Here is a 25,023-nt window from a genome sequence, read left to right as displayed (position 1 = left end):
TTAGTGTTTGGCTACGGTCATGCAGAACGCAAACAACGGCGCGATGCGATTCGGCAAGACGAAATGTGTTGAAATGTATAGCTCTACTTCGCCTTAGAAAGAGCTGTACATTTCACCACGGTAAGGCGAATCGCATCGCGCCGGCATTCGCGTTCTGCACAACCGTAGCCTTTTTTCCGTTCCTGTTTAATGATGTCGTATTAAATGTGCATATTACAATTCGGCAGCACTTCAACTTCTCATTTGCACAAAATTTAAAAATATTCAATGAACTTCATTCAAAATATCAAACAAAAAGAAATTACAATACTGCCAATGAACGGTCAACGTTTATTTACTAGAAAAAATGACTGACACGCAAGCAGCCGGGTTATCTTTCTTGTAAAAGTATTCTACTTTAACCTTGCGGTCGTGGCTTTGCATACAACCTTCCTGTGATTTTTTTCTTATATCGTCAGTAATGTTCAGATACTTGTTTTTAGGATATTTGAGCTTTGCCAGTGATATTGGTGAAACGTTGATTCCAGCTAGGCCTTTGTTAAATAACTCAATTTTCTGTGTTCTGGAGTATTCTTTTTGAATTCTTTCTTGAGAATATGATGATACGATTGATTGTATCTCCGCCAATTCGTATACAGATGCAGATGGTTGCAACTCCGTCGGTAGAATGTTTCTTCTACATCCTGATGTTGATGGTTCCATGAATGAATTGTGTGGATGCTCTTCGAGATCAAATTCATCTTGCACTTCGATACAATATAATCTACACGAATCACAAATCGATAAAGACGTAGTAAAATCAGCTTGACAGTTAATTTTTTTTTTTAATTTTGCAATAACGTTTTCGTTTAATTTGCGTAAGCTTGATGAGCACCGATGATCAGGAAAGGGTTTACAGCACTTGGGTTTGGTGTGTTCAATTTTCACTTTATTCATCTTCACAAAATGCAATCTGTTACTAACACTTCTAAAGAAGTGCAACCGTATTTATATACGAAAACAGATATTATTTGATATTGGTAGCGTACTTTACAAGTAGATAGTGTTGCACGACAAACATTTTTTTTATAAAACATTCGGCAAAAGGGGAACGTGTAGGTAGGCTGAGGTACAGCGCCTGAGTTATTTATCCAATCGTTTTGTTGTCAAAGAATGAATTGTATATTTTTGATCAAGCATTCCAATGAACGTAAGGTTTTTGCTAGAGAACCACGGACAAATTAAGAAAAACGTGTATTTTTCTAAATTTTAATAATTTTCCAAGCTTGAATTCAAAATAACTCGAAAACCGATGCCTTTAGAATGTTAACTACCAAGAGCTTTTTGATTCAAAATGACTCTCTGCATCTTTTAAAATCCTCAGAATATTTTTTTTGAAAAATGTTCGAATTATAATTTTTATAAAAAAATCAATGTACCATAAAAAAAATATTTTTCATTTCTCCATCCTGGACTTTTTTTTAAAAGTTACGTTTTAACGTCAAGTTTATCTACAAAAAAAAAAATAAAAAAAAATTCAACTCTTTTCTTTCTAAATTGAAATTAATGTTTATTTTAAATTTTTTTTTGGTCAAAAATTTTTTTTGTGCAACGTATAATTTTTTTAGGATGCATTTTTAATTCCCTACAACTCATTCTCAGACAGTTTTTCTATATAACCAACGGTTTCTAGACTACAATGCTTCGAATAAAACCTATGCCAAAAGACATACGCCCTTTTAGAATGTAACTCATGGGTGTAAAAAATCTCTCCATCTGCGAAAAATGCTTAATTTGCTCAGCCAAATACGTGTGCAAAGTTTCATTCCAATCAAAAATGGGCGATATTCGACCATCGGTCATTTGGCGCGATTTGTCTCATATGCTATAACTTTGTGAGGATAAGTCTTGAAAATGTGTGGTCTTTGAATCTCCAACAACTTTCCTGAATAAACCGTTCCTCTATCCCTTAATACAAAAAAGTCGTGGCCGGAGCCGTTATTGGTCTATAAAAAATTGGATCATTGAATGATGCACAGTGAGAAGGAATTACAACTCCCAGTTGATTCATTGTGCATTTTGAGTGGCTCGGACCCATCGCAGCGTAGCAGCCATTGATATGTACAGTCATCAAGCTAAGCTAAGCTGTAACTTTGTCGAAGACACTATTTCAATCAAACAACCTGTTTTCCTGATATAGAATAATTTTTTTATCAGCCACATTTTTGGATAGGTCCTTTTAAAACAGCAGTCGTGAGTAAACATGAACAACTGATATTACAAAATGACCTCTATTTAAAAAAAGAGACAACTGTGAACAGTTTCAGTGAATTCAGAAATAACATGTTGAAAAAAATATTCATTTTTATTCATTTTCTATGGAATGCCTCGGTTGGCTTCATTCATCTACACGGTGCAATCGCCGAGTATACGAGAGGGAATACATGCGCATCTCCGAGTGAGAGCATTTTCACGGAGTGCAAAAGTGTTCTTTTCGTGTCTCGAGTAGGCCACTCTTCGTGAGAGTCGACGGGTACAACGGGTGCAGAGAAATGCCAAGTCTGCCCATGTTGTAAGTCACCCCACCTTTTTGCCTTTCTCCTAGAAAGGTATAGCAATCACTGGTAAAACCAAAGGTATAAAAGTGGTCCCTATGGCCGAATGTCATATACCACTCGACCCCTTTCGACGAACTGAGCATTTTCTGTATGTATGTATGTATGTGTGTGTGTATGTGCAACTTTTTTTTCTCACTCACTTTTCTCAGAGATGGCTGGACCGATTTTCATAAAATTAATTGCAAATGAAAGGTCTAGTTGCGCCATAGGTTGCTGTTGAATTTCATTGTAATTGGATTTTTAGTTTAGAGGTTATGTTTCAAAATGTAAAAATCACGAAACATCAATATCTCAGAAACCACATGACCGATTTCAATAAAACTGATTTTAAATGATCGGGCTGTCTTAAAAACTCTTAACTTTTAAATTTCGTTATGATTGGACACATGGTTCAAAAGTTATGTGAAGAAAAATTATCCTGAGGTTGTTTAAACTCACTCAATTTTCTCAGAGATGGCTGAACCGATTTTCACAAAATTAGTGTCGAATGAAAGGTCTAGTTGCCCTATAGGTTGCTATTGAATTTCATTGCAATCGGATAGTAACTTTGTCCGTTGGTCATGAAAATGTGAAATCACATTATGAAAGTAAACATATTGACTTTCTCCTAACGATCACTGGCTAATTAAAAGGTAGAAAAGTTCGACGAATCGAGCATTTTCTGCATATACGCATGTATAGGTGTATATGTTTGTGTGTGGGTGTGTACGTGTGTATGTGTACCTTTTTTTTCGCACTCACTTTTCTCAGAGATGGTCTGACCGATTCTTTCTATGTTGGTGTCGAATGAAGGGTCTATTTGCCGCTTAGGTTGCTATTGAATTTCATTGTAATCAAACTTTTAGTTTTGGCGCTGCGTCAGAATGTGAAAAACGCTCTTATATCTCAGAATCTATGAACATAGTTGAATTCAAAGAAATGGGCTTGTAAACCCTTAAACAATAAATTTCATAATGTTCAAACATGTGGTTTGAAAGTTATAAAAAGAAACGTAACCCGCAGACTGTTTAAAACAATAGCTACGATCAAAATATGTGGCCTCAACATCATATAAATTTGATATTGTTCTATTTCAATGTGTGCGGCCTTGCTCGGGATTAAGGTTGAAACTAAAAGTCATTTCTATCATTTCACTTCTTGCCTTTCTCCAAGAAAGGTATAGCAATCACTGCAAAAACTAAATGTATAAAAGTGCTCAAAAGGGCCGAATGTCGTAGACCACTCGACTCAGTTCGACGAGCTAAGCATTTTCTGTATGGGTGTGTGTGTATATGTGCGTGTGTGTGTGTGTGTGTGTGTGTAACGCTCTCCCAATCTCACTCGATTTTCTCAGAGATGGCCTCACCTAATTCAATGAAATTAATTGCAAATGAAAGGTCTAGTTTCCCTATAAGACCCTATTGAATTTTATTGTAATCGGATTTCTAGTTTAGAGGTTATGTATCAAAATGTAAAAAACACAAAACATCAATATCTCAGAAACTACACAACCGATTTGAACAAAATTGGTTTTAAATGAACGGGCTACCTAAATAACACTTAACTTTTTAATTTTATGAAGATTTAACATGTGATTCAGAAGTTATGGAAAGAAACGTGTGCTGGAGACTATTCAATCTCACTCATGTTTCTCAGAGATGGCTGGACCGATTTTCATAAAATCAGTGTCATATGGAAGGTTTTGTTGCCCCATAAGACCCTAATGATTTTTTTTGCAAACGGATTATTACTTTGCCTGCTATGTTTAAAAATGTGAAATCCAGCTATGAAAAGAAACCTATTCCGAAGACTACTTGGACGCGCTCACTTTTCTCAGAGATGGTTGACCCGATTTCCACAGAGTTAGTATCGAATGAAAGGTCTAGCTGCCTCATAACACCCTTTTGAATTTTGCTGTAATCGGACTGTAACTTCGTCTGTAATGTATCGAAAAGTGAAAATCACGAAACTTCATTATCTTAGAAACTACACAACCGATTAGTTAAGGGTTCACTGATGAATTATGATTTAACACGAAGTTTCAAAGTTTGGCTGTCCTATACGTTACCTTTTCATTTGATTGTAATCAAACTTAAGCAACCGTTATGTCTTAATTTGTAAAAGTATAACACGACTGTTTTGAACATAACTAGTGTCATACAAACGAGTCATCTCTCAAACTTACAAATAACAAATTTCATAACAATTTGATATGCGGTTCAAAAGTTTTGGAAAAAAAAAGTTTTTCAAAGACTATTCAACACTATACCTGCTTTGTTCAATATATATGGCCTCAACATGTTTTAAATGTGGTATCGTACTATCTAAACGTTCCCGGTGATTAAATTGTTCGAAATTAAGAGTCATTTCTCTTATTTCGCTATTTCTTAAGCACTAACTTAATGTTAGTTTCATATTTATACTTTAATTACAACATCAATATTTTAGAACCCAAAAAGTGAATATACCTTTATTGGATTTAAGCATTCGTGTAAAATCTATTTTTACATATAATAAGTTTGAATGAGAAAGGAGTCTGACCACTAGGTGGATTAATTTAGATTTTCAAATTATATCATTCCCTGCGCTACGTGAAAAACAAAGACATTTTATACCGAATTAAGAATGTACGAAAAATGAATATTAGCACCTCACTCAGCAATGTTTATTCCATATCTGTCAGTTTCAATGTTTAAATGTGTCAGTTTCGCGTGACACAAAGACATTTTATTTCGTATATAATCTCTGTTCCGTGTGCATCCTGCGATTGTGGCTGGGTGATAACAAAATTCTGTTTTGAGCTCGAAATGCTGCAGTGAAGTCCAATTAACCAAATTTCCTTTCCATATTTTGATTCAAGAATAATGAATTTTTTAAAACAAATCCAACGTTCTCAGCAGAACACGCCAACTTTTGGTTGAAAGCTGGTTAGTTTTGTATATACCACTGTTTATGCACAGTGTTACCGAATTGTAAGCATCACATCTATCAGAACAACCATAACTATACAGAACATAAAAAACCGATGGATGATTGTCAGAGATCAAAATTTTGAGATTGAATTTCCAAAGACTCCAGCTTCTAAAATATTTACACACTTCATTGAAAACAAAAAGTCTAGTGAAGAGATTTTATTTATTTTCAGACATATTTATTTTCGTCCAAAAGGTTGTTTTTGGTCCTAAACCGATATAATCGATATAATAAAACACTTGAATGAATTCAGACGAAAATAAGAAGTTTATAAACAAATGCGTGGTCTCACCCTCAGGGAACCGTTTATAAACTTCGTAGAAAACTTAACATCCGACTGGTTGATTTTCGTTTGATGATGAGATTCCGGGACCACGAACAATGTCAAAGCTTCAACCAAGATTATCTAACATGCCGAGTTTTAAACTTTTTTCGAACTTGTGTCGGAAATCTTAGCATTTGTTTTGCCCACTTCAGAAAACTTGGAACTTTGAGAGTGCGGTTTCGTGGGCTGATGATTATATTACATTTCTAAAACATAAATAACAACGTTATTTCTATCTCAGCCTATAATGCACCAAATTCTTGTTTAAAGAAATACTAGACTTCAACTTTGGTTTTAACACCACAGAAAGAGGACGTCCTAGTCACGAGAAAGTTCACTAGTCATAAGTGTAAAAGTAAACTAAAAAATAACCAGCATTTGCCGCATTGACTTCCTGAACATAAAACAAATGGGGAGAGCTTGATGATGGAAAATTTATAGAATCCCCTATCGGGGGCAAACAATGTTACGAAAGGTTACACCCTACAAGAGTATTAATTAATCAACTAACGACCCTTTTCAAGAGAACGTTCCAGCATTCCTTCCATTACTTCTAGAGAAGCTTATTATCCAACATTTAAATTAATTGAACGGCACCATAAAAGGCTCACGAACCATCGTTCCCCGAGCATTCGTTATAAAAAAACCCGGAAGAGTCCCTGACCAGGAAGAGCGTACGAAGGTTTGCCTTGGGTAACGACCTCATAATCGATTTGCTAGCAGGTTGTAGGTACAATTGACTCCGTCATGAGAAACGTCCCTTCTAACTAGCTGATTCTGGTTTCTGAAGTTAAATTCACTTTACCTTTTATTTGTCTAATTCTTTTCGATTCAACTGAGAAAGACACTTTTTTACTCGGTAATCAAATTTATTTGGCAGTAAGCAAATTTTAAGAGACCATCTCACAGCATACAAAGAGTGCGCGTCAACCCAGATTTAAACCTAATCACTGCGGCTCGTAGATCACCAACCAGCAACGTGGCGTAGCGATCCGCTGACGATGATCAGAGATGAAATGAGCCGGCCTAAATTATTGGGTAGTAAAAATGCTTACAACAATGTACGACGCTAGCACGCGTTTTTGATTTTCATTTCCCCCGCGGCACGCGTTACATTTTGCGGCCCTTGTTTCACGTTTAGTGGAAATTGTTCAGCCAGTCTCTCCGCGCGTAGGAGGTGTTAGATAAAATTTTGTAGATTGCTTCTCGGAAAAATAATAAATCATACGCTAGCCAGGCTGCCGGTATAATGTTGCTTTAGTGTGACCACCTATGTTTAGTTTTTATTTGAATGAGGTTTTAAATTACAGCGTAAGCTACCCTCATTCATAAACATGTACCAAGAACTCAATCATCCGAACCGCTTTTTTAAAAATATTAATGCAAAGAAATTACTCTTGCCACTCTACTGAGCGAAATGAACGAAACTCCCACCTCCAGCTGTGGCAATTTTCCTTTATGGTTCACTTTGAGCAACCGATCCCTTTCATATGCAATGAAATTTGAGGTACGAGTACCGCCATAACAGGGATTATACAACGTACACGATGAGTTTTCACTGCAATATCGTTTTACATTCACGCACCGGGGGTGCTAATTGAATCATGTGGTGAAAAATTGCTTCTTACATCGTTACGAGCTCGTGCGTTTCAGGTGAGCATGAGATAATCTTTCTGTTGAAGTTCCATAATAGTGAAAGTTTCTGAGCTTTGGCTTCAATAGCTCTCGATACCAACCACGTTCCTAGGAGATATGTCATTACTTTGGATTTTTTGTCTGTTTTTTTCTAGTTTGAGAAATTTATTTAAATTTGAATCAAACGGTGGATCCTTTTTATGAAATTAGTTTTAACGGTATCTATCAAATCTACTCGCTGATTTTGTCTACGAATTGCGGTTTAGTTAACATTAATGCGAAATTATACAATAGCACTGTAGCAAAACTCGAATGAAAAATTGGAAATTCATTATTGAATTGAGCTTAAAACAACCGAATTCGACTTTTTTTTTGCTGGTATAAGATGAAATCTATGCAAGAAAGTACTTAATTTGGCGTTGCAAGCATAAAGCTGTCTGTGGCTGTATGAAGTCGAAAATACCAATTCAGTTTTATTTATCAGGTTATTAAATGTTACATTTCTGGGAAAGTTCCGGCACAAAGTTGTGAACTCAACGGATTCAACCTTTGTACTTTTGTTTAAAATTCAGTTATCTCAATTGACGCGGGCGATTGTTCGGCGGGCGGTTAATTATCCCTCGCAGCCATTTTGCAACACAATCATCGCTGAGCTGAGGCTGCTATAGTATAAAAAAATGTAAACGCTCTTTCTTCTCCCGAAGCAGACAGCAATGCTGTCATTTCGTTATTTTATTCTGTTGTCAGCAGATCAAACATGAAATTGCATTTGAATGTGATGAGTAAACTGGAAAAGTATGATTGCACGATACTGTGCCATGGTTTTCGGCGGAAGCGGGTTGATGGACCCGACAATTTTGGTATGCAAATATAAGCTGTCTTTGCTATTGTCATGTGTATAGCCAAGTGACCATAAAAAAATTCTATCCTTGTACTGAATATAATCAAATATCACATGCAATACTGCGGGGAGTACACTTTAGGGAAACGGCATTGAACGGGGACGGTACAAGTACAGGGGATAGTCAAAATAAGTAGGATAGGCAAAATTTTGATGAAATTTGAAATGCTATAGCTTTGCTAAACGTTATTCGATTTTAATAATTCGAACACCATTGAACTGGAAAACTTTCGAAGTTTCATTTTCTGACCCCAGATCTGGCCTAGGTCACCGGATATAGGAAATATTCCTGAGTTCCGGTAGGCATGTAAAACCTGCTAATTTTTGGATGGATTTGGTAATGGGTTACCTGATAAAATTGCCCATTTGCATCATTGGCATAGATGACAAAATCATTTCTGAGGCGAATGGTTCATCAAGATCCGAAATCGGCCAAGAACTCATCGAGAAATGGCTATTTTTCATCCGGAAGTCCTCAGACGAACCTTTAGTAGGGGACATTTACGTTTTTGCACCAAATATAGCGTGTTACACCTCTATCTTCAGGATTTTTTATCAGGAATCTTTTAAAAGACATATATCTGAATATAGGCCGCATTGGCCACTTCCGGAACGACCTGGAGGCCCCGAAGAAACCCGTAGTGGGAGAATTCACATTTCTGCATCAAAATATAGCATGCGACACCTCTATCTTCAGGATTTTTCATCAGGAATCATCCAAAAGACATATTTTTTTAATTACAGATTACGTTGGCCATTCCCGGAACGATCCAGATTCCCCGGAGGAACCCGGAATTGGGACATTTACATTTTTGCATCAAATAAAGCGTGCGACACTTATACCTTCAAGATTTTTCATCAGGAACCATCAAGAAGACATATTTTTGAATACAGATTACGTTGGCCACTCCCGGGATGATCCGGAAACCCCGTAGGAACCGGGAAATGGGGACATTTACATTATTGCATCAGATAAAGCGTGCGACACTTCTATCTTCAGGATTTTTCATCAGGAATCATACAAAAAAAAATATTTCCTAATATAGGCTGCATTGGCCACTTCCGGAACAACCTGGATGCCCCGAAGGAACCCGTAGTGGGAGAATTTACATTTCTGCATCAAAATATAGCATGCGACACCTCTATCTTCAGGATTTTTCATCAGGAATCATCAAAAAGACATATTTTTGAATTCAGACTGCATTGGTCACTACCGGCACAACCTTAATACCCCGGAAAAACCCTGATGAAAAATCTTGAAAAATCTTGCAGCTCTATGCGCACGCTTTATTTGATGCAGAAACGTAAATGTCCCCATTCCGGGTTCCTCCGGGCATCCGGATCTTCCTTCGGGGCATTCAGGTTATTCCGGAAGTGGCCAATGCAGCCTAGATTAGGAAATATTTTTGAGCATTTTTAAATGGGCATTTTTATCAGGTAACCCATTACCAAATCCATCCAAAAATTAGCAGGTTTGACATGCCTACCGGAACTCAGAAATATTTCCTTTATCCGGTGACCTAGGCCAGATCTGGGGTCAGTAAATGAAACTTCAAAAGTTTTCCAGTTCAATGGTGTTCGAATTATTAAAATCGAATAACGTTTAGCAAAGCTATAGCATTTCAAATTTCATCAAAATTTTGCCTATCCTACTTATTTTGACTATCCCCTGTACTTTCCTGATAAGAGGTTAATCGCTAATGACTGCTCTTCGTGTGAGCATTTTTGACGGTATAATTGAGCATCACTCAACATGAATTTTTACGATGTCTCTTAAATGTCTCGTTCAAATACAACGAGATGGGGCAATGATAATAGATAAAAAATTAAGACAATTATTTTAAATCTTGTTGGTTAATTAAGCATAACACCTCCTACCATCTGAAAACATCTTGAAATTTGCGTTATGTCAACCTTCTCATACTGAAATCTAGGCGGCGAAGAAAGAAGCATAAATAATTCGGTTTGAATCGTGAAAATAATGATCTTCTTTCGTGACAAAGCAAAAAACACAATTCTCGTGAAACTTCGAAGTTTCGCTAAAAAAAATCCAAAGCAGAGGCGAATTGTTATTTGCTAGAACAGACGGTGACCCTCTGCACTGATTTGTTGTTTATTTAGAATTTGTTTCGATTCAAACTAATTCAATGACGATACTGACAAGTTTAAACAATAAACAGTATCAGCTTATCTTATTTCGATACATCAAATTTAATTATCGAATTAATTGAATTCGACAAACTTTTTTTCCGACAACAATGAATTCAGTGGATATTGCACTCCACTGCTGGTGCTCTCAATTACACTTTAGCTAGAATTAGCAACAAAATCTAATCACACTGGAGGAGCAAAAACGATACTGTTTACCAAATCGAATACCTCTGTATTTGTATTTTAATTAACTGTGTCATATTATTTGCACGTTCACTTAATCAATGGAAAACGATTCCTTAGTTCGGAGACTTTCGTCCACACTGGCTACCGTGGATCGTGACAGCTGCCAGTAACTCGTCGGATGTAGGCGTACCCTGATAGAGAACGAAACACCGTAAACGTGCCAAGCAACAGCATCGGATATTTTCCCGCTAAGTGGAACCCCGAGAGCAGCATCCGCAACCGGGTGGAAGTTATCGCCTCTGGTCTGTGTTCTCTGTGCACAGCAGAAATAATAATAATAACAATAATAATCATTATCATCACCATCATCATCACACCGGATTGTCACCGTATTTCTGTATTTGGTGGTGAAATGCGACTGGTGGAGCCTGCCGTGTTTCTTCCATTAGCATTCGCTTACGCTGTTTGCCCAATGTACGGATCCTATACTGCTGCTATTCCATTTCAGATAAGATTCTTTGACCTGATTTTTTGTATGTAGCAGAGCAATCAACTGGGATATTGAATCAAGTATCCTCCAATCGACGTTGACAAATTTTAGAATGCTCCGCTTATTGACATTTTTTTTTAATTATTTGCTTTCCTCAACAAGTTTGTCTTGAATTAGTAGCTGTTAACGGAGAGCGCTCTAACTTTAATTTTTCATTCATTTTTAGTTAACTCAATTTTGATGGTTTTTGTAAGATTTATGCCTAGATTTTTTTACCTTTTGGGTGATTTTTCCCTTTTTGGCCTCGTCCTAGAGCAATCACCTAGGATAGGATAAGTCGCAGCGCATAACAATCATTTGGAAATCGTATCTGAAAGTGCTATTCCTATGCTTTTCAATTCCAGTAATCCATCAACACGAAAATTACACATTTTTACGCTGGCAAGATATAAATTAAAGCAAATGAATATAGAGCGGCATTCTTTTGTTTTAACATTGCTTGTTTACTCCAAATCGTGCTTTCAACGTGATGCAGGCTAATGATTTTTGGTGATATCAAATCAGACATGTCAATGTAACATGCTACAATATCCGTAATCATTGGCGATACCGAGTTACTTCGGTGGACAAAAATCAACTCCCTACAACTCATTCTCAGACAGTTTTTCTATACCACAAACGGTTAGCACTGTTCTTTCCTACCTAGATGCTCCCTTCATTTGATAGAGACACAAAATAAAAGCACTGCAGTAAGCTCTGTTGTGTAGTTATTGTGCGTAGTATCCCACGAAACAGGGAGGAAGCTCACACCAGTTTATTATCTCTCTGGAGAGATGTATCAGATTTCACTGCGGAGTTTTTTTTTTGCAAGCTTTTTTGCAGTGGGAGAACAGTTGTTTTCGCAGTGAAAGATATTCTCCTGCACGCTAGTGATTCTCTGAGGAGAAACGACAAGCCTGGATGTACTTAATGGAATTTTTTTTCTATTCATTTCTCATGGAGATACATTCATTATTGTGGAAAAAATTGATGAAACTTTGAGAATGATCCGTATTCGGCTTTTCAGCGAAGCCTTTTCGTGATGCCGGAATAAGATTCGACCAAGGTTGCATATTTAATTTTGGGGTGTCAATTCCATTCAATTAGCCGCTTGCCGATAACTCGTTCCACAAGTAAAAAGCAAAGCAAAGCAAAGCCTTGGTGCTACATTCCGATTCGGAACTTGACCTTCTGTTTACTATACACAGTCTTAGCAGCCAACCGTTAAGTGTACAGGACAATTGCGTGGCTAGCGCTACGATCCTACTGACACTAACAGTCTCTCCCGAGTCAAGACTCGAACCTACGATGACTGGCTTGTTAGGCCAGCATCGTACCTCGAGACCAGCTGGGGAGGCTCGTTCCACAAGTACACTTTTGAAATATGATGTACGACAAACTTGCAGTCCATAAGTAATGCTACAAGTTTGTCGAAGAAAGCAGTGCTCTAACTATTAGGTGTGAGAGCCAATATTCAGTGGGATATTCAACCTATATTCGCGGTGAATATTGGCTGAATATTGCACTGAAAATGGGCTCTCACACTTCAGGTATAAGAGTTACAGCATTGCACTATTCGACAAACTTGTAATACTACTTAGGGACTACAAGTTTGTCATTCATTGTTTCTCAAAATTATACTTGTTGAGCGAGCTATCGGCACGCGACGAAAAAGCACCATGATTCTACCAATGAGCAGTTTCACAAAAAATTTCCCAGTTTTAATATATTTTTTATACTGTCATTTTTATTTTGGCTGAAACTTTGCATAGACATTTCTATAGGCAAAATATGCCTATTGTGCTGTTGGTTTAATTTTTGGAACAAGACTCATTTTTGGGAAACTATTAAAAATTCTATTTGGGAAGATTGGGTTGGTTTGTTTGATCGGTGTGACGTCTTCGAAAAGTTGTAGATAATAATTTTGTAATTCCGAAAAAAATATACACCTTGAAAAAATTATTTATGTTTTGAAAAAAAAAAAAAGCTAAAAGAAAAATTAAAAATAATTATTTTAAAAAGCTTATTTGTTAAAAATCTAATTTTTTCAAACTAAGAAAGATTACTTAAATAATGCAACCGGTCCGATCATGGAGAAATAAAAAAAAATGATTTTTTGAAAAAAATTCAATTTTTTTCACAGGGTACATTATATTACGGAAAAAACAATATCGCGCGCTAGCCTGGAGAGCTAATAGCGGTCTCAATCAACTGTTGTTAGTTGAGAGCATTCGTTATCGATATTGTTTTTAGCACATTTTGCATGTTGTAGGATAAGTACAACGATACACCGTGCCCCAGTGCTGAGTCGAGAAATCTCCAGCTCGAAAAGATCATCAACCTGATCGGGAATCGAAATCGATATCACAACCGTGTGGGAGAGCTAGCCAACCGACATCGCTGACCACAGAAGCAAGGAGACCACTTTTTTATTATGGAAGGACAAAATTATTATCTATGTACAACTTTGCTAACTAGGGACGGGGGCCTAGCGTGGTTGGTAACATCTCCGCCAACCACGCTCGACGCCTGGGTTCGAATCCCAACGCCGACATAGGTGTCGATGGTTGTGGGGTGGCGTGATCCACTCACAACCAACCCTTCTGGTCTAGATTCAATCCTAGCCGACACCGGGAGATTTTCTGAGGCGAAAAATCTCTGAGATCACGCCTTCCGTTGATCAACGGGTCGTAAGTTAGGGTCCTGGGTGGAGACACCTCCCCGGGCGTCGGTGATTGGCACTACAACAGTGACGGAACTAGACCGACGGAAAATAAGCGAGAATAAAAAAAAACTTTGCTAACTAACACTATGCCAAACAAACAAACCGTTTTGACTGTAAACATATTTTTAATTCATCATAGAGTGCTCAATTGGAATTTAAATTTAAGTTTTTATAAAAATATTAAAAATATTAAAAAAGGAGCATTTTTAGATAATTAATTTTTCATTTTTCATTTAATTTTTTTTTAATTATTTTTTCAAAGTGTGTATTTTTTTCGGAAAGATTAATCTTCATTAATCAACATTATCTTCAACTTTGTCGATGACGTCACACCGATCAAACAAACCGTTTTGGCCCTAAAAATATTTGTAACCATCAATACCTTTCCAACATAGCATTTTTCAGTAGTTTCTCAAATATGAGTCGTATTTCAAAAAAATATTCCAATAGCACAATATGGCATCTTTTGCCTGTAGAAACGTCTATGCCCAAGCAACATATTTTATTACATCTAAGTGTCAGTAAGCATTATGCGACAAATTAAAAAAATCATGTGCGGCCTCTGCAACAGACATCATTACTATTATGTAACCTGAAAAGCGCAAATTTGAAGTCTATATGCAACCAGTCCAGTTGTCACTAATGATGTTTCTGTTCGACCATTAGGTAACATGATTTGTAACACATCGATCGCAGTGAAAACAGATGCATAACATGAAACTTTTCTTGGTCGAATTAAACTTTTGATTCAACAAATTTCTCAGACATATTTGTCTGGCTTTTACTCGCGACATGTTTCAAAATTTAACCAGCATGTGCCTGTAATATAAATTTGAGTGGTTCTTTGTGCTTGTACAAGATTTTGACATGCAAATTAAAATCCATGGTGAAACTGATGATTTTGCGCACGTAAAAAGCACGCGCCCCGCAAATGTTAGGGCATTTAATAAACCAATTACTTTTATTCACCATTCCACTTACTCGTTTAAAATATTTTTCAATGCCGGCACAAATCATATATCTAAAAGTAGTGTAATTAACAGAAAAAATTAGAAGATAATCCCTCCTTTATTGTTGGAAAACATTGTTGCAGGATATTTCTATATGTATCAGTTTTTTTTTTTCATTTGCTCAAAATAATCGCCATTTCTATCATCTCACTCGAATTTACACTGCCGGTTAATAGAGTGGCTATATCTTTCGTGGAACCAAACACACATATATATTAAAGCAAAACCAAAATAATGTTATTTTTAGATCTTTCATTTTCCTATTATGATATTTGTTGCAATAGGATTAAATTTTCAACAAATATTTGCAATGGTCTTCTAATTTCAAAATAAACATGACATTTTAAGATAAGGTGTACAGAAACTTTCAATCAGTAGTAGAATAAATTTGTTTATAGTCGGAAATCACAATTCGGTCACAATTATCTACCGTAACTACTATTAAACTTCAGCATGTTTCTTTGTCACTTTTTTATTGTCCGAATTTGTTTCACTGAAACAAGGGCATCTCAAATGTTGCCAGTATATATCCTGTAACAATAGTTTGACAAATCTTGTCACGAAGAAACTTATTCCGCCCATGCATCTTGTTATAATGTAACTAGGCGGTCGCATAGGGAAACCACGGGAAAGACACACATATTTTATCTAACGATATTCATAATACTCAACATTCACTAATACTCTCCATGAAATAATACCATTCTAATAGCATCAAAAATTATAACTTTTGAAAGATCTAAAGCCGCAACAGCCTAAATTCGACACGGTGAAAACTACATCAGTTTGCTGCTCTTATGAGGGTGGAATAATTTCGATCATTTCTTGAATATGTAAACGCTCGAAATTATCATAATATAACTGGCATTATCAATTGTTAAAATATCGATAGTTTCATATAGAAATGAGCAATGGTCCGTCTTGCCTTTAGTTTCCCTGTGTTGTGTATTCATCGCAAAGAGTTTGGAAACGAAGAAGCGATGCCGTTTTGTCTGCACGATACACGAGACATGGATAACGGATACGGATAACTACAAAAACCCTACCAGCTATCACGGTGCGGTGATGCAGGCAAACTGGGTGGTGAAAAAATTGTTTACTGGCCATCCAACACATGATGAATTTGGCAAAAAATGATGAATCTGTTGCCGATAAGTAGAGCTGTTCATATTTTTGGTCAGCTAAGCAAGCAAACTTCGAATCAAATCACACATACTCATCAAAATATGTTAATTGCATATATGTCGTCGACTAGTGGCAATGTGACAATTTTTTTTTGTTATTCCGCATATCAGTTGCATGTAAACATGATTGTAACAAAAGATGATTGATACAAGTTACTGTTCGACTTCTGAGTTACACTAACCACTATGTAACAATACTGTATCTTGAGGAGTTGAAGAGTCGTTGCGCGTCATATATGTGACCTTTTCATCTCTCATGCAGTCTATTATGTTTCACAGTAACTGCAGTGAGATCACAATGCGACTTTCATTTTTATTGATTTTTTCAAGAAGATGTTACAAGTGCTGCTTGGGATGCAAAGATTCAGCCAAATCAAAAATTTTCGAATTATTTGGCTGCCCGTTTTATTGTGGAATTGCTCCAATCAACTGTTAGCAGTTTGTTGCTCTCCAGTTATTTCTGTACAGAGCAATTCTCGCTGAAACTAGGCCACTAGGTGCACAAGGTCTTTCAAATTCGATATAAATGCACATAGTTATTGGAAATAGAGAAAAAATGATAGTGCCATTTGGTCACCAAGAGGTGAAACAGTTGAAATTTTAGCAGTTCTTGATGTATTATTCGAGTTATATCTCTAAAATTCGTTATGTAAACTACTACAAGTAACATTTTTTCTGTAAAGAGGAATGATAGGACTTTTATTTGTAGTGATCAGAATTTAAGCCGCCATCTTGAATTTAGCCGCCATCTTGGATTATATCAAAAAAATACAATTTTGACCGTGTTCGCAACTACCGATTTTCGATCTGAGACCAGCATTGGAAAAAATGGAAAAAATATTCAACGTACACCGCGAGATGATTGCCTATGTTTTTGAGTTTAGTGAGAATAATGAATACAACACTAGCATGTTTGATATTAACAAGGCGACAGGTTTTTAATTGCTGAGCTGTTCCACAATAAATGTCCCAGTTTTAATATTTTATTTAAATTGTTATTTTTAATTTTGCTGAAACTTTGCATAGACGTTTCTATAGGCAAAAGATGCCATTTTGTGCTACTGGTTTATTTTTTTTTTCCACCATGACTCACTTTTGAGAAGCTATTGAAAAATGCCATTTTGGGAAGGTATTGATGATTACAAATATTTTCAGGGCTTATATAAAATTGTAGATAATATTTTTTTATAAAGTTGTAGATGATAATTTTAAAAAAGTTAGAAGAAAAATTTAAAATCAATTAGGGTATTAGGGGCTCTATTATCGTCAGGTTTTACCTATTATCGTCCGGGGGGGGGGGGGGGGGGTGAATGATGTGCTAGAGCGTTAATTTCTTGCATGATGGTTCTCCTGCAAAAGATTAGTTCTCGATGACTTCATTAACCCTCCGGACGATAATTGGTAAAACCTGACAATAATAGAGCCGATTATCTAAAAAAGCTCATTTTTTAAAAAACCTAATTCTTTTTTATAAAAACTGCAAAAGATTACCTAAACAACGCCACCAAAACTATAGGAACGTCTATGCAAAGTTTCATAGAAATTTAAAATAACAATTCAAATAAAATATTAAAACTGGGACGTTTTTTGTGGAACTGCTCAGTAATAAAAAAAATGTCGTTTGTTAGTATCAAACATGCAAGTGTTGTATTCATTATTCTCACTAAACTCAAAAAAAGAAAAACAGTAGTGGCGTACTAGTTGTAGCATCAATCGTTTATGATATATGGAGTTAGTAGGGTTATAACATGTGCATCCAATTGGTCTCAGTAGACAGGTTACTACGTTGATCACGCGGTGTACGTTGAATATTTTAAAACTCAGCTTGAAAAATAGGTTCAATTGATGGGTTAACACTAATGCTCACCTAATTTTTTTCTTGCATCTTATAGCATTTTTTCAGCTTTTCAATGCTGGTCTCAGATCGGAAATTGGTAGTTGCGAACACGAAAAAAATTGCATTTTTTTATATAATTAAAGATGGCGGCCTAAACTCTGATCACTTGAAAGCTTATTTTTTTATGAGGGGGGGGTTGTTAGTAGTTTGAGTTTTTATGATAAATATTAGTAAATAATGAGTATGTGTGTCCAATCACAAATGGTGACTATCATTCCTCTTTACACAAAAGTGCTACTTGTAGTACTTTACATAACGAATTCTAGTGATATAGCTCAAATAATACATCAAGAATTGCTAAAATTTCAACTTTTTCTGAAAACTGTTTCACCCCTTGGTGACCAAGGGGTCAACAAATTCGATCAAACAAAAGTGGAATCATTTTTTCTCTATTTATAATAACTATGTGCATTTATATCAAGTATGAAAGACCTTGTGCACCCAGTGGCCTAGTTTCATGCGAGAATGGCTCTACACTTCACAACCCTTTTGTGTTTTTTGACGCAATGGGATGATGCTCCATCTGGCTTAAACCTTCCATTAGCATGGTGTTTTTGAAGAAAATAAATCAAAATTTTCTTCAAACATTCGTTCCGGTACACATCTTGAATAATCCAACCACTGAAATTAAACCATGATTTTGACAAGAAGAACGAAGTCCTTATTTTGGTTTTATTTTGACCATGTTAACTTAGTATACCCATTTTAAACCGGAACATTTTCGCTTTCGAAATGGTTTACGGTAAACTTTTTTCCTGATTTTTCAGCCGTGTAGTTAGAACTGTACAATGCGCTTGCGCAATGTCTCTTGCTTCGAGGCAACTTTTACCAGAACGGAGCATGCTTAAACAAAGCAAGAAGTACTGGCATAAAGAGGAAAGAGAAAGTTTACATATACATACTCGTATTTCTCTCTGAGTATGTTCGTTGTTGAATAAAACAATTTAAAAAAAGTCTAAAATTTTAGTTGTCACCCATTACGACAATCGAAAAATTTTATAGAGCTTAATCGCGTGAAGAGCCTTGTGCTTCTTAGGCCGCTGACATAGTAAGCGCGAATTCGATTCACCTTGCCGTGGGTTTATGTACCACCCTAGTAAAAATTAAATAAACCACCCTAATGAAAATTAAGTTTAGGATTCCCAATAAGCATTAAAATAATTTACATGTGGTTTGGAACGAGTCGTTTCATAAGCGAACTCCAGAATGTTCTAAATAAAGCCTTCGGTTACGAAAAAACGGCTATACCCCAGAATGTCGATTTGGGAGAAAAAATTTTTTGACGAAGGACTACGTCTAACCGCACTATATCGAAATACATTCCGCGAAAACTAAAACCAATATGTAACGTCGGAATGAAAGATTTCAAACGGTTTTACTGATGTAACCTCATGATGGATCGCAATAGTCAATATGTCGTTGGATTGATAAAATGATGGACATTTTTGTGATTCTTGAATTTTCATTATCACTTCATTGTTAAACAGTGAAAATTGAAAAAAAGTTTCAAGGTCGAATTTTCACCAACAATGTACCAATCATATGCGAGCAAGCCTGGCACAGACTTCATGAATAGACACCAACTGCCTGCTGAGATATCCTGTATAGCAGGGGTAAAAAAAAATTGACAGAATCTGCCCGTCCCAATTGGTCAACTAATGTTAGCTTCCATGAGCCTAGACTATTTTGATGTCTTGAAGATGAAGCTTTTTCGGAAAGTTCGTAACCACCTCCACTATCAGACAGTATTACGTTCTGCTGTTAATATATATGTTAATGTTGTTAATGTGAATATAGGGTAGTAAAAAGCAGTACTGATGATTATATTTTACTAGCTAAATGAATTTAGTCCAATATGACAATACGTGTTGCATCCCGCGGTGGCGGTGTACAGAAAAACCAAATTCATTTCATCTTGATATTAGAGTTCCGACAGTAGCATTTGTATTTTTCAATTGAAAAATTTTTTTTTTGAATTAGCATTTGCAAGAAAATATTACTTTCCAAAAGCTTACTTGTAATTGAACAACGCTATGCAAACATTAATTGCTGAAGCTAATGTTGTGCATCAATCTAGCCCAGTTTATTTTCGAAGATAACGAACATATAACTTTCAAACATGGAATCTTCGTTGTTCTTTGGTATCTTGAAACTGATCAAATTTTTTCTGATTGATTTTGTATACTAATAAAATGTTTAAATTGACCTGAATTGAATGTTAACATGTTCATAAAATTCTATGTCAATTTCAAATTTCATATGAATATTCATTTTTTACTAAAACTGTACTTCGTTATCGATATTTTTTCCACGCGCTTGTAACTGCAGGAAAAAAATTTATGTGACATCTTTGCCGCTTTGTGATCGGTGAGTGAGCCAACTTCAACATGACAAATAGATATAGAAGGAAGTTTAATTTCTACTAAATTGTACTCAATTGAATATTTTATAGAAGGTTGCCTTTTCGCGTAATAAAGAATATTCGCTGTATTAGAATGAAAAAAAAAAGTTTTTCTCTAAAACGTTTCTATAGAGCTCTGGACCCAAATTTCCCCCTAAATTTGGATTCTGGACCATTGTGAATGTTAAAGAAAATATTTTTTCTTCTAAGATAGAGTGCTGCAAAGAAATAGTCAAAATACAGACACCGTTCGATTTTGGAAACACGCCAGAATTTTTTCTGTTGCCAAAATCGAACCATGCCAAAAATGAACGGTTCTTTTTTTATGACTTTTTTGACTTTTTAAGTGATCAAAGATGACCTTAATAGTATAAATGGCAATCAATGAACTAGTTTAAGTTCCAAGTCGTTTGAAGTGTCGCTTGATGAATTTGGGCTGACGATTTAGATACTTGATATTACCAGCCGAACTTAAATACTTTCCTTTTAGAAGATGTTGAGCTTGAATTGGTTAAAATAAATCAAGCAACCTACACAAGTAAAACGACGCCCAAATCAAACATAGCTTCAAAATAAAAATATAAAATTATTGTAGTCCTACGACAACTATACGGTCGTGTCTTGGATACCACCCTCCTACTGTTTAAAACAAATACCACCAGATTACGACATTTTATGCATTTTTAGGTCGTTTGTGCATCGAAAAAAAAAAAAAAGATTTTCCCAATTTGATGTACTCCCCTCTTGGTAGGTTTTCGAGGGTCGAAAAATCACAACTTAGAGCGCTTTTGGGCATCCATGAATATTGACCGATTGAACTGAAATTTGGCACAGATTTTTTTTGTTTTTTTGGCCAATGAACAAAATGTAGGGTAATCGCGCCTATATTCATCTCAGTACCTATATTCATCTCATCACGCCTTTTTGATCAATTTATCGTCAAATTTTACCACATTTTCAACGTAAAACTTTCAACCATTTGACAAAATCGAGAAGCAAAGAGATTTACTTCCAAAAATTTGAAGAAATTTGACGGTAAATCGGACAAATGAGAGAAATAAGATGAATATAGGTGCAGCTAGCTGTTGAGATGAATATGGAGCGGTTACCCTACATGGTCGGTTTTTGAAATTTAACAAGTTCCTTTTCGCTACCACCCTTAGCCCTAAGCAGAGCTGTACCTACATTTAACTGAGCCGTTGCAGGCAGAGTTGTCTATGTGCCATCGAGTAAATTTTTCAGGAGAAGCAATTTTCGAAAAATCTTTGAATAAAATTCTGTTCGACAGATTCCTTCAAACAAAATGTTCTAATATAAAGGTTATGAAGTGGTTTAACAGGGGAATATGGTAACCGCTCCCATATTCATCTCAGTACCCATATTCATCTCATCACGCCTTTTTGATCAATTTATCGTCAAATTTTACCATATTTTCAACGTAAAACTTTCAGCCACTTGAGAAAATCGTGAAGCAAATAGATTTACTTTCAAAGTGTGGAGATTTGACGGTAAATTGGACAAAGAAGAGAAATAAGATGAATATAGGTGCACCAAGCTGTTGAGATGAATAATGGAGCGATTACCCTACATAAAATTAACAGTTTCTTTGCGAAATAAGTGATTTTATCTCACCATTGTATACATAGACCACTATGACTTCATATATATATTCACTAGCATCCTTGAACCGTTTTGGAACAGAGTGGTCTATGTACACAAAGCTAGTAAATGACAAAGAAAATGACGGTAACTCGTATAAAATGGCAAGTGTCACATGTCATATGACACGTATAGCATGTCACATGTAAGATGTCACGTATAACATTACATGTAACACAACATGTTACATATTACATAATATTTTACATGTTACATTTTTCGTGTTACATTACGTGTAACATGTTACATATTACGTGTAACATGTACAGAATAAGTGACATGTTACTTATCATATGTACTGCCGTGATATAACATTGTGACGTAGATCCAAGTGATCAGTTTTTCAGTACGGCCAAAAAACGATTGAATTTCTCGCCACTCTTGTGTTGAAATGGGTGCCTGTCACTTTTTTTTTTAGATTTTATACAACATACGAATAAGTAACAACGAAATGGACGATACCAAAAGATAGGTCTTCGAATAATGAACAAATTGGCATAAAAAACCCATATTCGAAAAAATAGTCTTTACGTCATTTTGTCATCTCACGGCAGTGTAATATGCTACATGTTACGTGTTACATGATAGTATTACACTGATTTATGTACATAGACCACTCTGTTCCGAAACAGAATGGTCATTCTGTTTTGGACGAAATTCCAACACGATATAAATCAGCTTTAAAGTTCGTTTTTTCGAAATTTTCTTAATCTCCCAACTTCATGCAAAAAACTCATTTTTGAAAAAAAAATGGTCTTTAGACCACTGTGTTCCGCAACGGCTCAACTACATCAAGACGAATCTCTTCGCGACGCTATCCGCGCTTACTATGTCATCGGCCTTTGGTTCAAGAAGGAAGACCTACGGACATTCACACCTAAATACACTGGATAAGTGATTTTCCCGTTGCTTAATTATTTTCCATGTTATAAAAGCAAAGCCTTGGTGCTACATTCCGTATCGGAACTCGATCTTCTGTTTATTATACACAGACTTCGCAGCTAACTGTTAAGTGTACAGGACAATTGCGGGGCTAGTGCTACGATCCTACTGACACTAACAGTCTCTCCCGAGCCGAGACTCGGACCTACGACGACTGGCTCGTAGACCAGCTGGGATTTTCCATGTTAGAGAAGTTGCAAATTTGTGAATAATCCACTTAATAATGAGAAACGAATTTTATTTTTCTCACTTTGGAAAATAAAAATCCACTTTGTGCGGCAAAGCTGTGGCACATTTTAAAAGAAACAACTTTGTCGAGGACATCAGACTTCTATGTACTTGTTTTGTAGATATCTGCTCCACAAAAGTCCATTCATGGACATCATTGGAGTATGATGTCTATGACAAAATTGATTCTCATAGAATAGGCTACAAGTTCATTTGGAAGTGCGCCAAGATTTTTCCAATTAGCATCCTATGTGCCCTGTCGAAATCATTTGAGACACTACGAAAGCAACAGATGTCATCCTTCATTACGGAAAATAAGCTGCTATCAGATTATCAGGCAGGTTTTCGTAAAGGGCAGAGCATTCAAACAGCAACGGTTCGTGTTTGCGATGATCTAACAATAACACTTGCTCGAAGCTAGAAACTCAGTTTTACTTCTCCGTGTCTGCTGTTAACCTAATCGAGTCATGTTTGAAGGAACGATCCCGAAATGTATTCTGCGAGGTTCAGCAATCCGAATTCCTCAAGGCTCGGTGCTTGGACCATTGCTCTTCTGTTGCTATGTCAACGATTTACCGTCCGTTCTCAGGTATTGCTCAATACAAATGTATGCAGATGACGTGCAACTGTATATTAGGGTGGGGCTTATTTTCAAAAATGTTTGTGCGACTCGTTTTCCCAGGCAAAAGACCTCCTTGGGGTTCAATGAGCATCATATGAAAAATTGGTTAAATTTCATTAAGGTCTAGAGGTGGCGCAGAGGACCTGAAGGTCAAATTTGAAACGGAAGCAGTTTTTAAACAATACATATGCCTATATAGGTAAACACGTGACTTTGTGACCCTTTTGGGCGTGAATTTTGTCCGTTTTACGAGAAAGAAAGAGAATGGGAAAAGAGAAAATATTAAATACAAGCAGTACAAGCATTTGACGTTGAAATGATTCCAATTGATTTAATTAATCTGGCCGGGTCAGTTAGCATCTATTAAAAATATACTCAAGATATAACTCAATTGAATTTCTATCGATTTTAAACGGCTAACGCGTTAAATTTTTTTTTGCAAGGTTTTAAAGAAAACACCGCTGGTTCATGAGAAACAATCGAGGTAATAACTAACACCAGCGCAAACACTCCAATGATCGGATTAAAATTAAAATTTTTAAGACATCAGAAACGAGCTGCAATGAGTTGCATAAACGAATGACTGAGGGAATAAATACAATACGTCCGCTGTGCTTATTTTAGATTTGTACTATAGTGAAGTTGCGAAAATATTGACAAATCCGGTCAAGCCTAAAAATACGCAGGAAATCGAATAGTACGTTCTCACTTATAACCTATCTACTATAGAAAGATATAAGAGGTAAACATATTTTGGATTTGTAAACATCATTAACGTGTAATTGCTCATCTTATCTTTTCTCGTCAAGGTGTGTGCTCAATCTTTAATGGGATGAACGTTATCAGATCTGGTTGATTTTGACGAATGATCGGGTGCAGAGGTAACTATTTTTCATTCTATTATCCATTCTCACTACTGGTGGATCAAGGTATAATAGCGGCAATTAATTATGTATTCATAATTTTCCAATCGCCCAGAAGGCCGGCGGACAGACGGCTTCAGGGCACTAATCACTTGCCACCTGCCAACCCAACGCGGTATCTTCATCTCGTCAACAGCGTGCGAGAGAAGATGTAAA

The 25,023-nt window shown here is 36.1% G+C and overlaps 1 protein-coding gene across 3 annotated transcripts in view; it reads right to left on the bottom strand.

The window, feature by feature from the left end:
• LOC129726161 (diacylglycerol kinase 1) overlaps positions 1-25,023 on the bottom strand; it is a 247,884-nt gene that overhangs the window by 198,720 nt on the left and 24,141 nt on the right. The window lies entirely within an intron of this gene.

The sequence above is a fragment of the Wyeomyia smithii genome, chromosome 2, assembly GCF_029784165.1.
Source record: "Wyeomyia smithii strain HCP4-BCI-WySm-NY-G18 chromosome 2, ASM2978416v1, whole genome shotgun sequence".
In the NCBI taxonomy this organism is placed as follows: Eukaryota; Metazoa; Arthropoda; class Insecta; order Diptera; family Culicidae; genus Wyeomyia; species Wyeomyia smithii.
Note: the sequence above shows the minus strand (reverse complement) of the source record. Positions and strands in the feature narration are given on the sequence as shown.